Source organism: Zalophus californianus, chromosome 16 (assembly GCF_009762305.2).
Source record: "Zalophus californianus isolate mZalCal1 chromosome 16, mZalCal1.pri.v2, whole genome shotgun sequence".
NCBI classification, from domain to species: Eukaryota; Metazoa; Chordata; class Mammalia; order Carnivora; family Otariidae; genus Zalophus; species Zalophus californianus.
This window is the reverse complement of record NC_045610.1, coordinates 6,416,134-6,436,409: the sequence shown is the minus strand read 5'-3', so window position 1 is coordinate 6,436,409 and position 20,276 is coordinate 6,416,134. Positions and strand designations below refer to the sequence as shown.

At 48.0% G+C, this 20,276-nt stretch overlaps 1 long non-coding RNA gene across 1 annotated transcript; it reads left to right on the top strand.

The window, feature by feature from the left end:
- The first annotated feature begins 7,809 nt into the window (after positions 1-7,809).
- On the top strand, positions 7,810-15,454 carry LOC113939683. The gene is made up of 4 exons (XR_003525321.2): positions 7,810-7,907; positions 12,143-12,274; positions 13,856-14,150; positions 14,271-15,454. It is a non-coding gene; the product is annotated as an uncharacterized LOC113939683 (long non-coding RNA).
- The last annotated feature ends 4,822 nt before the right edge of the window (positions 15,455-20,276 follow it).

Here is a 20,276-nt window from a genome sequence, read left to right as displayed (position 1 = left end):
TTGAAGTCAAGATGGTGAAATGGTAGCTTAATTTGTTTAACTTCCATCTTGTGTTTTCTAAACATTCCAAAATTCGTATTAAGTAACTTTTGTTTTCATTTGTGTTTTTTAAAAGCTATTTTAACACTTTTCCCTGAAGTCTCTCTCTCTCATAGTTGCATTTTTCCATTGGGATGGCAGGGGTGACAGAATTTTGAAACAGGATAAGGATCTAGCTCACCTCTAATTTGAAAGATTTTATACCTGTTTGAATTTACCTATGAAGTCACGAAGAGATCAAAGGAGGCTCAAAGATGCGAACATGAAAATATACCTCTGTGCAGATTTGAACTCACGGACTTAGGAGAAGCACAAAAAATACAACTAGCAATAAGATGTCCTTAGGGTCAAAATAAAACCTTTTAAAACCTTGCTGAATTTTTTTTTCCTGTTTAAATGGGTTGAATAAGTAAGCTGCTAGATAAGTTCCCTGAGCAAGGGAAATTTCCCCTCCTTTCATAGCAGATGAAAACATCCACAGAGCTTGGCTGAATGTCGGCATGGGACAAACCGTCAGTTCTCTGCATTTTCTTGCGTTCTCTACCCACCCTGCCCCACCCTCACCCTCATTTCTTCTGGAAGCCACAGAAGCTAGATTATTTTATCTTGTACATGTAGCTGCTGGGTATAGAATGAGGATGGCATTTAGAGCCGATTTGTTTGGTACAGCTAGTCTGAATTACACTGAACGTCGAACAAGAGAAGCATGTGCTTAACTGAGTGCCTTCCACTTTCCTCATTAGAATTGGCCCATATCTTGCGTAAGGACCTGGATTTTATTTATGCAATGCAGCCTCTGCCCTGTCTTGCATACCTGGGGCACAGCAGTGACCCCCATCAGTCAATGTGTCTTAGCAAGGACTGCAGGAGGACGAGAAGCATCATTTTAGAAAGCCACCAAAGGGCCACTTGGAAAAGATTTTACAAAGCACAGAGCACATTCTCAGAGGACTACATCTTTTTACCTTTGCTTGTTTACTCTGGGTTTGCATGTCTATTAACAGGATGCTTCCCCTCAAAGATAATTTATTTACCTTGGGAACAGAAGTTTAAGAGGACTCCAAATGGGCCATCAGAAGTCATTCAAGCAGTTGGTGCTGGAGGGAAAACCCACGTCTAGTTCGGGCTTCATGTCAGGAGCCCAGAATTTGGGGTCTAAAATCTATTACGCTACAGTCTGATTCCACAAACAGATGGAATGTGGTAAAAACCAATCAACATGCCCCTGGGTCTTAGAGGTCAACAGGGGACCAAATAGTCTTCCCCTCATTGAATTTTTATCCCATACCAGGAGAGCATAACCTCAATTTGCTTTGTGTTTCCCATAATAAGCCTTCTTGTGAAGAGTGAATTCAAACGGGCAGCGAACATCCCCATTTGACTCGTCATCGGCCGGGCTGTTTGTGTTCTGCCCAAAGGAGAGGAGAGGGACCTTTCTGAGCCAGGAGTCAGCCTGCTCCATTCCGTCAGCGTCCAAGAGAGAGCTGAACAGACTCTCCAACACTTGGCTCTGCAAAAGGGCCATAATCAGGCCTGCTCCTCAGGAGCGCAGACAGACACAGCAGTAAGACCCCTGGATCCAAGAACGGCTCTTTTCCACCAACGTCAAACACGTTTCACAGCTGACCTGCCAAGAATGTGGATCTTGCTTCAAGATACACAGTCAGAGACAGCTACACGGCAGCCAAAAGAGAGACTCTCCATTGAGCCTGCATTCTGGTATATCCCTGCAGATGGACAGTGTGTATACGGACTGGCAAGGAGCCCAGCCCTTGGCCTCAAGCTAAAAGTTCAGGATTACTTCAGAAGGAGATGAAAGAGATAAAGCAACTCTTCCAAATATGCGTTTGTTTTCCATGGGGATTTGTCAAGTGCAGTGGAGGGAGATTCTCGGGTCAATCCCTTTATGAGCCGTTGGACCAGGACAGGTCCCCGGGCAACCATATATCCACCATGAAGAGAGCAGAGACACCCAGGCTAGGGGAATCTCCCTGGAGTTCCTGTGTTTAAGCTTGTCTCTGACCATCTGTATGGCCTCTAGATCTGCTCCGTCAGAAGGAAGTTTAGTGTGGCATATGTCAAGAACACTCCACCAAGAGTAAAGAAATTGGGATCTTCTGGGCATTTGGAAAGTTTATTTTGTCTTGCTTAAACTCAGTTTTCATAGCCTTAAAACAAGGGGCGAGGGGGATAGTTCTGAACCAGAGGTCCCCCACAAATGTGACAGCCGATAATTTTTTCTGCCTTGAAGTTCCAAGAATAGGCATTCCCAGCAGAGTGCAAAATGTGTGCAAAATGGCACTAATCCTCAAGCTGGTGGCAAGTCCCCTGGGGGCGGCATACCCAAGAACTGTCTGACAATGGTTAGCAGAAAATCATTTGGGTGGTAGGCGCTGGGGGTAGGAAGCACAGTCTTGCTTCCTCTCCCCGGGTGCTACGATCCATCTCCAGTCTCAGACTAAAATACCTGCCAAAAAGAGCTTCTAAGAGAAGTGAGGATACACTTAGTCTTAAGTGTTAGTGGCTCACCATCATCTAGACCAGCTCTAAGTAGCCGAGGATCTGCTCCTGGGCTCACACATTCTTTGCTCCAGTAAAGCCTCTAGCTCACTGCTTCCAGATACATACCTGCTGATTCCCATTTCCGGGCTTTCACGCATGAGACTTCACAAATCTGGAGTGCCCTACCATTTCCTCCACCAATGAAACAACAGAAATAAGCATGCCTACTCCTGAAAAGAAAATGCACATCTGTGTTAGAAATCAGGGGGGAGAAAAGGTACCAAATATACAAGAGTAGAAAATGCAAGGCAAAACACTATCTAACAAATCTCAAAATCACAATGAAATGGATCATTTTCCTTTTTTGCATTACCCCAAATTCTGACAATAGAAGATGTAGGAGACCGTTACAGACAAATAATCAGAAAAAGTTTTGGAAAAGTTTCTTAAAAATGTATCTCCAGGGGTGCCTGGCTGGCTCAGTCGGTGGAGTGCACAGCTCTTGATCTTGGGGTCGTGAGTTCAAGCCCCACGTTGGGTGTAGAGATTACTTATTTTTTTTAAGATTTTATTTATCTATTTGTCAGAGAGAGTGAGCAATGGGCAGAGGGAGAAGCAGGCGTCCCACTGAGCAGGGAGCCCGATGCAGGACTTGATCTCAGGACCCTGGGATCATGACCTGAGCTGAAGGCAGCCACTTAAACAACTGAGCCACCCAGGCATCCCGGGTGTAGAGATCACTTAAATAAACTTTAAAAAAAAATTTTTTTTTATCTCCAAAAAGAGTTTAGGCCCAGAGGGGTTTTTTGAAAGGATTCTTTAGAACTTTCCTGGAAAAAAGAAAAAAAGAATGTCCAAACCCTTCTAGAGAATGGTGGTAGGAATTACAAATCGCTTTAGTGATTTAATTCCAAAGAATAGAGAAGAGAAAGGGAAAACAGAGACATTACAGTGGAGGAACTTGCAAATACATGTCCATCAAGTGATGAGGGTTCACATTCCCAGGGGCATCAGGTACCCCAATTGGGAGAAATTCTGCAGGATACCCAGCCAGTACTCTTCCAAACTCTCAAGGCCATTAAAAACAAGAAATGAATGAGAAATTATCACAGAGCACAGAATTATCAGAGACCACAGGTTTCACGGGAGACACGAAAACTCACTGCAATGTGGTACCATGAATAGGAAGAGATCCTGAAATAAGGAACATTAATGGAAAAAGAGTGGAAATCCATATAACGACTCAAGTTTAGTTAACAGTAAGGTTTCTTTCTTTCTTTTTTTTTTTTTTTTTAAGTAGGGTCCACACTGCGTGTGGAGCCCAACATGGGACTTGAACTCCCAACCCTGAAATCAAGACCTGAACTGAGATCAAGAGTTGGATGCTCAACTGACTGAACCACCCAGGTGCCCCAAGAGTAAGGTTTCTTAGTTTTGACAAATTCACCACAGTAATGCAAGAAACTGGGTGAGAGGCATACAGAAACTCTCTGTATTTTTACAATTGCTATGCAACCTAAAACTTGTTCCAAAATTAAAAGTATAAAGGAAAGGTTAAAGGGGGAAATGGTTACGATTATAACCACAGACACGGGGGACATTTAGGTCGAGAACTTCTTCTACAGGCTGTGCCTTAGGTGCTCATGGGGATGGGAGGTGTGACTGCTTTATGGCACTTTGATCCATGACTTAAGGGTAGTGACTAAAGATGGAGGTGCATGGCTCTACACACCTGGTGAGGCTCGGGAGCATAAAAGCACCATTTGGGCTTCCCCTATTAAAGAATGAAAATGTAGGAACATCAGACCAAAATCAGTTCCGGTTTAGCAACCCAACATCTAACTTGTTCTAATAAGTGTTTTCTTTTTTCTTTTTCTTCCTCTGCCAATTTTCCTCAAGGCCAATCCCAAATCACTTACGAAAAGTGTAGGATTTCTGGCACGCTCATATCAAAACTGACATCTCATGGGCCCCCGGGTGGACAACTGAGACACTCTTCTGCCCCTGCTGACACCGAATGCACCTCCCCACGATTCCCTGGCTATCAGCACTAACCTGTTCGCTCCCACGCACACACCTGCTAGCAGAAGCCTGCTTTAACACGACGCGCTTTTTCCTCTCCCGCTGGCCATGTGATCCCACTAATTACAGCCAACTCGTTTTTCATCATAATCTTCAATCACTAAGAATATAGTTGTTTGATTCCTGCCTGAAACCCACATTCTGATTCAGCACATACATTCAACTGTCAGGAAAAATTGTGAAAGAACTTTGAAATAAGCAAATGAGTTTTGTGAGTGTCCTTTCAATCAAACACTAAGGACACCCGTTCTCTTCCTTGTCTCTACAAGGATCTGTGCCATGCATGGTCACTGAGCTATTTTACCCCTCTGTAAGTACAGCGAGTGATCGTTGACCATAGAGACACAAAGGAATTTTGCCTGCTAAAGATGCACTTGAGGGGCGCCTGGGTGGCTCAGATGGTTAAGTGTCCGACTCTTGATTTTGGCTCAGGTCATGATCTCAGGGTGGTGGGATCAAGCCCTGCCTGGGGCTCTGTGCTCAGCGGGGAGTCTGCTTGAGCTTTGTTTCCCTCTCTTTATCCCTCTCCCCTCCCCCCACCCGTGAGTGCACACACTTTCTCTCTCTCTCTCAAAAAAAAAAAAAAAAGTTTCAGGGTCCATCAGATCTTAACATGGCTTTTTACTATTTTAGAAAACTCTCATAAATTTCATGTGATATCCCTTTTGGATTTAGGCCTTTCCCCCCAACTGTTTGGTCAGTTTTTGTTTTGTTTTGTTTTTAGGGAAAGCTATACAGTTCTCTAGAGGCTCCATCAGTGCCTAGGGGGCAATCGCTCACCCTGGGATGTGATCACCCCACCAGGCTCCCCAGTCTCTGCTCATCAGTAGGGCTCATGCTGCCCCAAAATTCCAAGTTGCAACCCAGCATCGCACCAGTAATAACAGGATGGAGAGCATGGACATTTTCCCCTTTTGGTGTTCCATTGACTCCAGACCCCAAAGTGTCTGCCGGACACCCTAGGGACCTGGTCATCCTCTCTGGCCATTTCGCTTAAAATATGAGAGGCAGCATAGTATCATGCTTAAAATCACAGATTGTGTAGCATGGATTCAAATGCTGCCTTGCCATTTAATAGCCAAGGACACTCCCCTACCCTGTGACCTGTCACCTCTCTGAGCCTTAGTCCCCCTCATCTGCAAAATGGGGCTAACGGTAGTACCAACCCCATAGAAGTTCTCAGGTGTTTAACTGAGTTAATACACATACCAGATACACAGCTAACTCTTTAAGAAAAGATTAAACATTTTCATAGGAACTGCTGTACAATACCATACCTCTAACTTTCCCATTTGAGTCAATTTTCTCTTACTAGAGAGACAGGTCAGGGCAGCAAGGGGAAATCTTCCCATAGGTTGTCTCTCAGACAGAAACTGCTTCCTGGTTGAGTGAAAAATAAGTAAATTGTGTAGCTAAGACATCTCCTGACTGAGGCTTATGCTTTCCAGTCAATTGCTTTTAGCAGAAACTTACTGGTGAATTCTGTCGGCAAAGCTTATGTTGAAATGCAACCCCGAAGTAATTCAGTCAGGTGTCCAGCGTCCACATCGACCTTGAAGTGGCCAATTATGCCTGACATTTTTCCTGGAATATTCTTCTTTTGTTTAATAACTGCAAGTCTGGGGGGTGCCTGGGTGGCTCAGTCAGTTAAGTGTCTGCCTTCAACGCAGGTCACGACCTCAGGGTCCTGCGATCGAGCCCCACATTGGGCTCCTTGCTCAGTGGGGGTCTGCTTCTCCCTCTCCCTTGATCCTCCTCCCTAATTTGCTCTCTCTCTCTCTCTGTGTGTGTCTGTCTCAAATAAATAAATAAATAAATAAATAAATAAATAAATAAATAAATAAATAAAATCGTTACAAAAAAACTGCAAATCTTCAACTGTTTCCCTTGATTTTTTAATCAATACTACATATTTCCAGCCAGCCTACCCCCAACTGCCCAAATCATCACTCTCTCATTTCAGGACCTCATGGGGCACCCTGATGCCAGGCATGCTGTTGCTGAACTCCCTGCTGGCACTCTGGGTCAGGGCCATTCCTAGACCAAACCTGTCCTCCACCAGCCCCTCCACATGCCTGTCACCCTCTCCTCCTCAGCCCACCCTCTCTAACCAACTTCTCTGCTCACCTTTGCCTCTAGGATGCTTGCAGTGCTGTCCTCGGGCCCCAGCCCATCCCCTTCCTCTCTACCAATCCTGTGTCTTCGTCTTTAACCCAAACGAGATACAGATAGCTCTCGCAGAAAGGACGGTGGGCCGGAGGTAGGCAGGAGAAACAGATGGTACAAACAATCATGTTGTTTATCTTCTCTACTCACAACACTTCCGACCCCAAACCAAACACCTGGGAGATTTCCCCACACCAACCCAGTCTCCCACTCTCCAGACACCAACTGGGTGCCCAGCAAGTCAACTCATTCCTGAGACTAACTATCCAGAGTGAGCGTGGACCCCACGGGTCAAGGGCATGGTCCTGTAAAACCTTGGATGCTGGCCTACGTCCCGGACCATCACCTGTACTTAATGACCAACGGGCTGTATAATCAGCATTCCCTTGACCCTGTCCTCAAGTCTGATAATTTGCTAGAGCAGCTCACACAACTCAGGGAAACAGCCAGAAGAAAAGGGTGAGGTGTGAAAGGGTCCTGAGGGCAGGAGCTTCTGTCTCATGCTGTTGGGGTGCAGCACGTGGATGCATTCACCAACCACGGGCTCTCTGGAGCCTGGAGTTCAGGGATTTTTTTTTTAAATGGAGGCTTCATCGTGTAGGCAGGATTGGTTATTGACTCAATCAGCACTGGCTTTTCCCTCCAGGGATGATGAGGGTGGGGATGAAAGTCCCAAGCTTCTAATCATGGCTTGGTCTTTCTGGTGACCAGGCCCTCTCCTGGAGGCATCCAGGAGCCCCCCAGGAGTTACCTCCTTAAAACAAAAGACTCTCCCAGGACATTCCAAGGGGTTTAGGAGCTCTGTGTCAGGAACCAGGGTCAAAGACCAAATGTTAGAGCAAAAGATGCTCCCTAGTTACCCTATCACTCTGGAAATTGCCAGAGTTTTAGGAGCTCTGTGTCCAGGGGGCAGAGACCAAATATATATCTCTTATTAGGTCACAAAGAGTCAGCAACTGAGGCAGGTTTTCAGTGTAAGTGGAAAAAGAGCAGAGCAGCAAGATCCAGGCCACAGAGTGAGGCTCAATAGCCTGGGAGCTGGGGCCAAGAGGGAGACACCAGCCATTTCAGCACTGACTCTGGAAGCACAGATCATAGGGTCGTCATCGGTCCTTAAGGTGGGGAAACTCTCCTTTCTATGGAATGCATTCTGGTTGGGAACCGGGTGATGGATGGCAGGTCTGTGCATTGGGGTCGAGTCTACTTCAGAGGGGGCAGACCTCTGTCTTTACAATCCAGTGAGATACCCCATCCCCCGCTAAATGTTCCTTTTCTGTGTGCACAAAGCACTTTGGTTACTCTGCTAGGTTATTTTATTGTACCGGGATCCACTGTGTTTTTTCCTTCATCTGGCTAGGATTCTGGGAAGAAAGAGACTACATTTTTGCCTTTTTGGCCCCATCAGTGAAAAATCCACTTAGCTGTGAGCGATAAAAAGGTGATCACAGCAGTTTGAGAAATAATTTTCCTCACGTAGTAGGGAGTCTGGAGGTAGGTGACCTGGGGGAGTTACTTAAATACACCCTTCGAGAGACCTGGGTTCTTTCTATCTCTGTTTTTTCATCCACCTTAGCACCTTGGCCTTCGTCCTCATGTTGTAACCTCAGGGTCACCAAATGGTTGTTGCCCCTCCAGCCATCCCCCTAACGGTGTTCCAGGCCAACTGTTTGTCTCCTAATCAGGAAAGCCAAAGATTTTCCAGAGGTCTCAGCAAGAAGGTATCCAGTTGTATCTCATTAGCCAGAACTCTGGGTCAGGGCCATCCCCAGACCAACCAACTGCTAGCCAAGGGGACCAAGATCACGGGTCATTCTGAGACCCAGGATGAGGCTCCCCTGCCATGACTTGGAATCGGGTTTGTCAAACAATAACTCCGAATTTTACTTCTGGGGACAGGAGCCCACCCATTCTGAGATCAAATTATCTCCACAGCTACGCATCCAGCTACGCATCCACAGCTAACACTGATGAAGCACTTACTGAATGTCAGACGTGGTTCTCAAGCTGTTGCACGAATTCCCATTCACCCTCACAAGGACTCTCTGCAGGTCAACACTATCATTCATCCCATCTTACAGAGGAAAGAAATGGAGGTGCAGAGAAGAGAAAATTCCCAAGGCCACACACCTAATGGGCAACAGAACCAAGAACAGAACCCAGGCCAAGTGACTGGAGAGGTGGTGTTTCCAGCTGCTTCGTCCCCCCAACTCTCTCCTAGGCGGCAGAGGGGGTCCATAAAACTGGTTGAATGAATGAACGAATGAATGACTGATGAATCCTTTTCCCAGAAGAAGCTCTAAGCTGTGAGGGGCTTCCCGTGCTGTTTGAAGTCACTGTTCTCCATCCATCTTCCTAACGGGGTCAGAGTGTTATTACACGAACAGGATTTATGTCAGTTCATTGTGCTCCGGGGGAGAACAAAAAAATCTTGACTTTTCTTGCTGGGTTTCCTGCACAACAGAAATGAAGCAAAAGGAGTCTGCAGGAGTCTGAGCTTTATCAGCAGACTGAAGTAAAACAACTGTACATACATGCGAGCCTCGGGCCAAAAATGAACGAAATGCAAAGCACGTCCAGACTTCAGCTGAATCCTTGAACATTCTAGTAGCATGTCCCGGGCTTCGTTGGAAAAGGAGGGAAGAAGGGACCACAGGGTCAGCAGAGATCAGAGAACTGAGTTTGTAGATACTGTCCAGGCACAGGGCGAACTCAAAAGCTATTGAGCAATCCTGCCAAACATCTTGATATTTTGTCTAGCCAGTGCGAACATCTCGACTGCAAAGAAGTGATTGAATTGTTCTGGTTTCATATCGAGATTTGGCCCTGCTGCAGATATAGCTCAGTCTTCCTGAGAACTCCCAGGAAACACTCAGACGCTGCCTCTAAATGGAGACCCAGCACGAGTGGACATGGCCATCCTTCAGTTTAATAAATATAAACAAACATGCAGTGAATTTCTTCTCCGGTAAGGGTTGCCAGGCTTAGCAAATGTAAACACATGATGCCCAGTTCAATTTGAATGTCAGATAAATGGAGAATGAATGTTTAGTGTAAGTATGTCCCCAAATGCATTTTTTTTTTTTTTCCCAAATGCAGCTGAGATGATCCAACCATCTCAATTCTACTTCGGTGTAAATGACTTTCTACATGAAGACAAAAGGATGAAGGCCGTTCGGGGATCGTGATGTTCAGCACGGCCTGGATTCTGCTGTGAGGTCGGTCAGGTCCTCTCTCCCGTTCAAAGATGCAGAAGGAACGGGGCTAGACAGTGGCACGCCCCGACTCGCAAACGGGGTGTTCAGATTCTATGTCCGGGGCTGAACCCACTCCACCTCATTTCTGTTCACTCCCCTGCGGAACAAGTTACACCTCGAGTATGTGACCACAGGTGGTGGCCGGCATCTGTATGGGCAAATGGCCACACGCAAGAGGCATTTGCAACAGAGTAGCGAGAACAAAACGGCGGGTACGTGGGACACATCTCATCTCAGCGCTGGGCCAGGGAGGAGGTGCCTGGCAGGTGCTTTGCAGGGACCGCAATGCGCCCGAGCGGGCTGTCAGAACCACACCACTCTGGGCACCTCTTCCCCTCCCCCCCCCGATAATTTTAACTTCTTGCAATCCACCTAGAGGCAGGAAAACACTCGATTGTTTGCACCCCGCACGTTCCTCCTTGTTGGGAAAGGAGGGTGCGCTGGAGAGCATTATTCACGGCAGGAAGCAGAATGCAGAATCCAGCGCTGGACCTGTGTGTGTTAAATAACCATGGACACCTGCATCGCCCTTCTCGGGGCTTCCAGGTTACAAGTGCATCACCTGGCTCAGGGGAAGGGCCGCTGAGGTTGGCCAGTGGAGTGGGGCAATGCTCTCCGTCTGATAAGGAAGCGCAGAGAGCCCCTGAAGGAAGAGGCCCACCTTGGGGCCGAGATTAACTCTGAGAGCCGAGCTGGGAGGAGCGAGCTATTCTGGGTGTCTGATAAGGATAGGATTTTCCATTTTCTCAGCATGAGCAGAAGCCAGGCCCCAGGTTTGAAAGTCCTCATACTCGCACATTATTTCTCGCTCGATTCATGGCGTCAAGACCGAATTCTGTTAACTCTCATTCAAAAGCCAGGTGGGGATGGGACAGTGTCTTGTCTCTGCCCGCCCTTTGTTGGCGGGGAGTGGAGACCAACCTTCGCTGAGCATGCCCTGGGGGTCGGATGCCTGGTGGCACCCTACTGGTTCCTCATGACACCCTCCTGGAGGGCGCGCAGGAAGTCCTGAAGCAGCCCCCCCCCCCCCCCCGCCCCCTCCACAGTCCAGATCCCTCCTGCAGGGGAGAGAAGGCTCGGGCTTCTCCAGGCGCTGGGGAAAAGCAGAATGGAGCATGCTATGTGTCCCGCCTGCACAGGGATCCTGGGAGACAGGAGGAGGTTGGTGGGGCGGGGGGGACGTGAGAGGGACCCAGTGGCTTCAGGATGCGCGAGTAGGTTCGTGGATGGCGGGCAGGATGCCTGCTTTTCCAGGTTAGTAAATCGCGGCCGCGAAAGCAAACCACATTCTCCCGGCAAGGCTACACCCTACCGAGATCACTCTATTTCCATCCTCCCCCACCCCCACCCCCGCTCTGGTTGAGTTTTGTGCACCCAGTTTATCCCTCCAGCCACAGTGGCCTTGTTTTCTGTTCCTGGAAAACGCCAAATGGGTTTGCTACCCAGGGACGGCTGGCCTTGCGGTCCCCTTGGCCTCGAACACCTGCCCCGGACAGTTCAGCATGGTTACCTCTAGTCCTCTGAGTATCAGCGCCGTTGTCGCCTCCTCGGCGAGCCTTCCAGAAGCATCTATATTAAGGTCCCGAAAGACCCTCAGTCTCTCTCCGTCTCATCCCCCACTTTCATCCATAGCATGTTTTACTACCTGAGGTTACTCTGGTAATTTATTTTATTGCATTGCTTATTTACTGTCTGTCCTCACCCCTCAACTAGAATTTACCGGGAGGGGGGGCTGGTCTGTCTTGTCATCACTGTGTCCCCAGTGCCCTGAACAGTGCATGGCACTCAGATGGAGCTCGATAAGTAATTGTTAATTCGATGCTGTTTAATGAATGAGTAACTGAATAGAAATACCCAGCATCCCCCCAAAAAAGGAGGGAGGGAAGGGGGAGGGGGGAGGGAAATTGATGTACTGGCCTGAAGCCTGCGAATTAGTACTTAAGTCCCTTAGATGATTCTACTCTGCCGCGGGCACTGAACCTCTGCTCGGAGGCGTGCAAGGCTACTTAAATACCCATCTCCTCGGGGGCAGGCACCATGGGCCACAGTCTTACCCACTTTGGCAGGAAGCAGTGAAGCCGGATTGTATTTCTCCCCAGCCCTGTGGAATCAGCCCAGCACCTAAGCAACCACGGTGACAGCGAGGAGGAAATGGATTGGCTAGCTGCCACTGTGGAAAGCAAAGAGTCCACCCTTTCACCATCAAAACATGACCCAGAGACAGGCAAGCGGTAATTGGGGCTCTCGGGAGAGACCTGCATGGAGCACAGGGGGCAATCCGGGAGGCCAGGCCCAGGAGTGGAAGGGGCATCCAGGGAGGAAGGAGCCATCACAGCGGAGGACCACCCCCAGCATGGAGAGGGGCAGGAAGGACACTGTCCCCTGTGACGCGGAGAGCCGACAGCCCGAGCCCAAGCCCAGGTGGAAGGTCCGAGTGAGGAAGGCCGATGGCCAGGGGAAAACTGGGTCCCCCCGGGTACAGCGACTTGAACTTGGAAGCCCAAACCCAAATGTGCACTATGTCCCGCATCTGCCAGTGGATTCTTCAAGGGGAGGACCCTTGTCTCTCCAGGCCCAGCCAAATCCGCCCCGCTGCTCCGGGCTCGGGAGGGAGACACAGGCTGCGTGTGAGTTCGGTGCTCTTTTCTGTTTTAGGCGGAGTAGGAGCGGAGCAATTATTAAAAAGAAAGAGGTTCACGGTGACCAGGAATGCCATTTACGCCATGCAAATGCATCGGGCCCCAGACATCACTCTCGGCAGCTCTATCTGACCCAAATCCGGGTCCTGTTCCTTGGAGCCTGCCACCTGATGTTAACCCCCAGGCCACCCAACACAGCCCCGTGAAAGCACTGTTAGCCTGTCAGGGCTATTCTTCTTGCAGGAATGATGTCTCTACTCCTGCTACTAGTACTTCTCTTCCCAAAGCGATTTTTCTTCTGCATCAATCCATTCTGCCTTCTCCTCTGTGTAGTAGCTTCTCATTAATGTTTTAACAAATTACTACCGGGTCCAGGGGCTCAAGACAATCAGAATGGACTATCTTACAGATGCAGAAGTCAGAAGTCCAAAATGGGTTTCCCAGGACCAAAATAAAAGCGTCAGCAGGGCCCCGCCACCTCCAGGGGCTCTAAGGGAGAATCTTGTGTCCTTGCCCTCTCCAGGTTCTAGAAGGTTCTGAAGTCTTCGGCTAAGGCCCCTTGCGGCAGTTATAACATCCCCAACCTGTTTCTGTTGTTGCATCTTTCCTGGCCCTCCTGCCTCCCTCTTCCTGCCTCTCCCTCTTCTTCCATCCTTAAGCCCTTGTGATTACATCAGGCATATCCGAGCACTCCGTAATAAATGGAGCTCAAAATCGTCAATCCCAGCTGCAAAATCTCTTCAGCCATGGGAAGTAATATAGTCACACGTTCCTGAGACTAGGTGTTGCACATCTTGAGGGGGGGTCATGATACTCCCTGCCACCCTTTAAACTTAGAGCATTGTTTTAATTTAAAAACAACAACAACACTCCGATTCTCCCAAATTTTACTCTTTGCCCATCTCGCCGTCAGAAACCCCACTGCTTGGCTTAGAGGGCACCTCCTCTTTACGAGGGATTCAAGCAGCTGAAAATGCAGAGCCAACAAGTCAGAATCACCCCAGACCTCCCTGTTGGTGTGCAAGAACCTTTTTTTAAGAGCTTAGAACACAGTAGTTAGATTTCAACATGTTAATCGTCATGCCATTCAAATTCATCTTTTTAGGGAGTGGCTTCTGAGGATTATCCCATCCCAGAAAAATAACCATGTATTATTTCTTTATCCATTTCCAGGAAGTGAGATTTCCTCATCTCCACTGCGCTCTCCTATGGTCAAAACAGCTCTCAAGGTCAAGACGCTTCACCCCAGCTCTCCTACTTTCTTCTCTCGCTGCAGTGGAATTGGAAAACCACCACCACACCTCCTTATGCATCAACTTTTTTCTGACATGTAAAAGTGATGCCTAGAATCGCAGCATTTAGGGCTCGAAGCCACCATATGGATCCTACAGTCAATTGGTTTCATGTCCCAGAGGAGCAAATGGTAACCCAGGAAGAGAGAGGGTCTTCCCCAAAACCAAGCTACTAAGTGAGTCGTCTGCTTTTAGAATCCTCTCCTCCAGGAGAAATCGTCCAAATCCTGTTCCCTTTTTTTGTTTTTGCCCACCATTCTCGCCTTCATCCCTTTCATTATTATTTTTTTTCTAAGTTTCCTTGACCGGCTTGCAAAGGCCAAGTCTTCCACATGGGCTAACTACCCCAGCGGACGCCTGGCCCTCGGAGCACCGCCCTGCGCACAGCTGTGGAAATTCCTCCATCCCGGACCACATTCCTTGGCAAGTGTGGGAGGTGGGGAAGCTGGAAGGTGAACGTCTCTTTCCCTCTCCTAACAAGCATACACAGGCGAAGAGTGACTTGGGAGGCCTTTATTTCGTGCTGCCTCGTTCACATCCACAGAGGGCCTCGCCCCTCGGACGGACAGGTGTTTGCACCACCTGAGCCCTCTTGAACCAGTCCCTGCGGCCAGAGGAAAGCTATTGGCCAACTGGTGAGTGAGGGGGCGGGGCTTCCTCGACGGGCTAACCCCAAACGGGGCTCAGCCCTGGAGCTCTGAACAAAGGCAGGGTTTCCCAAAGGAACTTCCGGCTGCCCATCGGCAGGGGGAGGAAGAGAAATGGATGCCAAATGCATTGAACATCCACAGCAACCAGCCAACCCCACCTGCCTCCCCGTTACCACCGGACCCCCGGGTCCTAAATTGGCTGTGCAAGTTCCTGGCCAGATTACTAGTCTCTGCACACATCTATTGTATCTTCGGTAGTATAAATTTTTTTTTAAGGCACAGAATTGATTTTGAGAGACCTCCAAATGCCCTGAAACTCGTGTTACAAAAACTACTTTGAATGGCCCTATCCATATAGACCCACAGTGGTGCACAGTCTTCGAAGACCTTTTCCCAGATTTTAATCCTAAATTCACTAGGGCAAAAGGGAAGGTCAGTCTCAGGTCCGAACGCTTTTTGCAGCATTCAGAAATGCTTCTTTCTCCTTTGAGGCATTAACAAAGTTGGTTTGATTCAGAATTGCTTTTCTGGGGGGGAGTTTTGGCTGAATTGCTCCACAAGAGGGATGGGTCAAAATATATCTGGACAACGTGTCCAGATGAAACAATTGTCAGACTGCCTGTGTGTCTGGGGGGTGGAAAGAAACAAAAATGTGAATGTTATCAAGTTTGAGGGTTTTAAGTTTTCCAGGTTCATATAGTTTTGTTTTGTTTTAATTTTCCGTAACTAATTTGTAGATGTGTTTCTCTCCTGGATTTGGAATATTAGGGCAGAAATAAAAAGTCACTGGAGTTTTGCTGGCAACAGAAGGGTGTAAATATTGAATTGAGGTGCAGATATTTAAAAGGTTTGAGGTGTAATACACTTTAAAATGTTTTGATTTTATAGTGCTGTTAAAAACTGTTACTTACGCTTTAAAAATAAAAGATAATAGTTTTGATTTTTTTTAAATAATCGGAATGTTAGGGCTAAAAAGATTCTGTGAATAGGCTCATCTTTTCATATTGCAGACAAGAAACCCAAAATGAAGGGAGGTCTCCCCAACACTTGGTCCAAAGCTCTCGCCATCCTAATATATGTCTTTCCTCCTCTGGGAGGCATCTTCTCTGAGAAATACCATGGAAGGAAGTTAATCCTCATGCCAGGGGTTAACCTGAGCTAAAAGCTTGACATAGTTTTTCTCTAATACACTGGGAACACCTTCTACCAGTGACTTTATAGACACACAAAGGATTTATCAGGCAGGACATCTAAACTCTGGTCCCCAGTGGAACCTCAGACATTCCACATGGAGATTTTCTAACATGAAATGGTCCTCCAACAGTTCCATCGATCCCCTCCACAAGCACTGGGTCCCTGGGCTTTTGGTGAACACGTATCATTGCCATACCAGCCGTGATGGAAAGTCCTGATGGTCCCAGGATCCACCGTGAGAACACTCCCATCCCTGCGGTGTCCTCAGGGCTCACAAGCTCTGAGACATGGAAGCGGGCCTTGAGCAGATGGCTGGGACCCAGCAACCGGCAGATGGTTTGATCGGGGAGGTCAGGGAGGAAGGGCACTCAAGGGTAAGCCTTCTGGACATGTGAGGGTTCACTCTGTGCTGGGAAGGAAGCCAAAGAAGCAGGATATGTGTCCTGTTGGGAGTGGAAGGAGGGTCAGGGCCGTGACTTTGTCTGCGTGCCCAGCCAAGGTGTGGGGCTGGGTGGGGAGGCGAGCAGCATTGCCCCTGGAGACCAGGGACGTGTCATCGGGGTGAGGGAGTGGGAGGCAGTCTTCAGGACCTAGACCAACTGAGGCAGACAGAAGCAGGGATTACAGGAAGCAGAAGCTGAGAGATGAATTTCCCGTCCGTTTTGTGACTCCCCACATCCTTTACCATGTCTCCCTATGTTATGGATGAATTGCGCCCCCCCCAAAAAAGAGATATCTTGAAGTCTTAATCCCCAGGACCACTGAAGGTGACCTTATCTAGAAATGGGGTTGTCAGAGGGGTAACCGGTGAAGATGAGGTCGGTCTGGAGTAGGGTGAGCCCTTAATCCAGGATGACTGGGGTCAGTATAAGAAGTGGGGAGTGTGGACATGGACTCACACAGAGAACAACATAGGAAGGCACAGACACAGAGGGAAGACCGCCGTGTGAAGACGCGGGCAGAGCTTGGAGTGATACCACCCCATGTCAAGGCAAGCCTGGGGCCACCCAAAGCTGGAAGAGACAAGGAAGATCCTTTGCTTGAGGCTTCAGAGGGAGCACAGCCCTGCCGATGCCCTGAATTTGGACCCCTGGCCTCCAGAGCTGTGACACAATATATTTCTGTCATTTCAAGGCACCGGTCTGTTGTACTCTGTTAGGGAAGCCCTGAGAAACGAACGTGTGCAACTTCTATGATTTCCCATCTCCGCCAATTAAAGGAGAAACAGAAGCAAGATATTTGCAACCGGTTTTTAACTAATGAGACAGAATCTACCCAGACATCAGCTGTCCCCAAAGGGCTCTGCCCTCCACCAACTCTGACGCTGGACCACTTGGGTGGGGAGAGAGGACAAAGCGCTCAATATCAATTTCCCTAAAGAGGTCTCTTCTCCCTGAAATCTTTTCTCTCCTCTGCTCTCTTAATCCTTTTATATTCTCAAAGTCACTGAAAGACTCTAAATGTTGGAGAACAAGTTCTCAGAAATTCCTGATGAATATCTGCATATGGCAATTTGTCACCTCTGTTTGAAAGTTTATATCTGTTCTATCTTGGTGCTTAAACAAGACTTTATTTTAACAAATGTATGATTTAAAAACAACAGAGGCTTGTAAATATGATCAAGGAATGAGAATCTATTAAACAACAACAACAACAACAACAATGAAAGAGATTTGAGAAAGAACCAAACATGATTTTTAGAAGTAAATGTATAATAATTGGAATTTAAAACATGATGGACATGCCATGGGGTAAGGCTTGAAGGTCACAGGAAGGGATCTGACAAAGTTCTGTGGGTTAAAAGAGACGGTGCTTCATTTCCCTCTCGTGTAATGGTCTGGAGTGAGCACTCCAGGTTGGCAGGCAGTTCTGCCCCTGGGGGTCATTCAAGGACACAGGTTCCTTCCATCTTGTTGCTCAGCCCACCCCCTAGGCCATCACCCTCATCCGGCCACAGGCACAGGTGACAGGACAGTTTTCTTCCCCCTCGATTCTTTCTGGACCGTTACTTTTTTAAAATACAAAAAATAAAAAATAAAAAGAAGGAGAGGGAGGAGGGGGAGTTGGAGGAGGAGGAAGGAGGAGGGAGGAGAAGAAGGAAGAGGAAAGAGGAGGAGGAAGAAGGAAAGAGGAGGAGGAAGAAGGAGGAAGGAGGAGAAGGAAGAAGGAAGAAAGAGGAAGGAGGAAGAAGGAGAAGGAAGGAGGAGAAGGAAGAAGGAAGAAAGAGGAAGGAAGAGGAGAAAGGAGGAAGGAAGAAAGAGGAAGGAGGAAGTGAAGGAGAAAGAGGGGGAAGAAGATAAAGAAGAATTACCAGAATGCTCGGGTATTGTGAGAGGGCTGAATTGCTATAAATATCTGAACGCTTTTCTATTTTTTAACTAATCCCATTGCAAAGCGGGGACACTTTTTGCACCCGCTGTGTTCCGCAGACAATTCTTTGAACAACATCCCAGCTGCGGAGAGGGAGAAAAAGTACGGGAGAGACACATTGTGCGTTGAGTGGTGCCCACCACCTCCACTCACTCTACGGAAGACTTAGTCCCACGGCCACACGCAACCACAAAGGAGCGCGGGAAGGGCCGTCCGGCTGAAGGGCCGTGTGTCCATCTACAATACAACTGATACGGAAGAAGCAGAGGATGAGTGACTGTGCACAGCTGCTTGTCTCCATCACGAATGGATTACAGAGCATCGCGACGGAGAGCATCAGAATCTCAGGGAACTGAAGCGTAGAACCAAAGAAGTCATCCAGGAGACCCTCCAGAGACAGAGATGGGAAAATAAAAGACGTGCTGTGAGTCCTGAGAAGGTTGAATAGAATGGGGAAGAGATCATATTTAAAGCAATGTAGAGCAAGAATTTTCTAGAATTGTTGGGGGCGCCTGGGTGGCTCAGTCGTTAAGCGTCTGCCTTCGGCTCAGGTCATGATCCCAGGGTCCTGGGATCGAGCCCCGCATCGGGCTCCCTGCTCAGCAGGAAGCCTGCTTCTCCCTCTCCCACTCCCCCTGCTATGTTCCCTCTCTCACTGTGTCTCTCTCTGTCAAATAAATAAATAAAATCTTTAAAAAAAAAAAAAAGAATTTTTTAGAATTGTTCACAGACACCAATGCTCAGGTCCATGAATCACGATACATCCCGCGCTGGGCCCTGTTGTGAAGGCTTTCTATAGCAACGCACGTGATCCACACAGCGCCCCCATATGGAAGGTATAGTTACCGTCCCTATTTTACAGAGACGGTGATCCGAGGCACAGAGAGGGTAAGTGACTTGCCCAATGTCACACAGCATAAGAGCAGAGCTAGGTTTCCAGCCTCTTATCACAATACTATCCTATATTATCCCCCAAGATAACTGTACTGTTTTAATTCCAACCGCAAAGGAAATGCTTTAAAGAATAAACAGAACAGTTTAATTTACATCTAAAAATTTATTTTAAAAAACTTTCTCTAGGTCAATCGACCTAAGTAAGACTCCAGCCTGAATATTAAATTCACACTACTTGGAAATATGGTAGAATTCGTGCATATTTCCAGAACGCTCCCCCTGCTGAAACCCACCCCCAAAATGATAATAAACAAGAAAAAGAGAGAAAAAAAACCCTTTCTTTACAGTGAAACTGGTTAGTGGCTCAGTCCCACACCGCGGACTCCGGACACTCCGTGTCCTCATCCAATTGTAAGGGAGACCACGGGCCTGGCCACGTGTGCACTGCTATTCTCTGGGACCACAGGGAAATACCATTTTCTGTGGCCCAAGAGGTGTTTCGAGACACCCATCCTGCCTCGCATACCAGAGAGATGGAAACACCCTCGTTCCCACCTTCTTGCTGCTTCTCAGGGCAGTTCCCCGCTCTACTCAGAGCCAAGCGGCAGAAGAAGGGCAAGGCTCCCGGTCCAAACTCCCTTACGGAGAAGCTGGGCAGCCCCAGGCAAACTGCTCTCCCTCTCTGGACCTCAGTGCCCTCCTCTGTAAATGAGAGGCCTGATGTGCATCGGCCGTTTTCAGACCTTCCCAAGACTCAAATCCTTGTCTTCCTTACACACCGGGATTCAAAGATGGCCCACGGGGCATGGAGAAGAGAATCAACCTGAATCAGACCGGGTGGGGCCAAAGTCCTGCCCAATTCTCAGACTCCTCAGAGCAGTTTGAAAACCCTGTTTCTGTGATTTCTGACCTCCTTTCCAGCTGTAATAGCTGACGATTCTCTCAGGAGCCAGACAACTAAATATTGGTCTCTCTGCTCTAGTCTTGGGAAAAAAGAATGTAAGGAGGTTGGGGAGGGGGGAGGGGAAGGAGGGGGAAACAGGCGCGGGGAGGGAGGAAGCAGCAGCAAACCAAGCCCTCCAACAAGAGCTACAAGTTGTTTTCAGGCTTGAGCCCAAACAAGGTCTGACAGCTGTCTTGGCTTAGTGAATAATTAATGGAAGGTAACCAAACAAGACATTCATTAACAAGAAT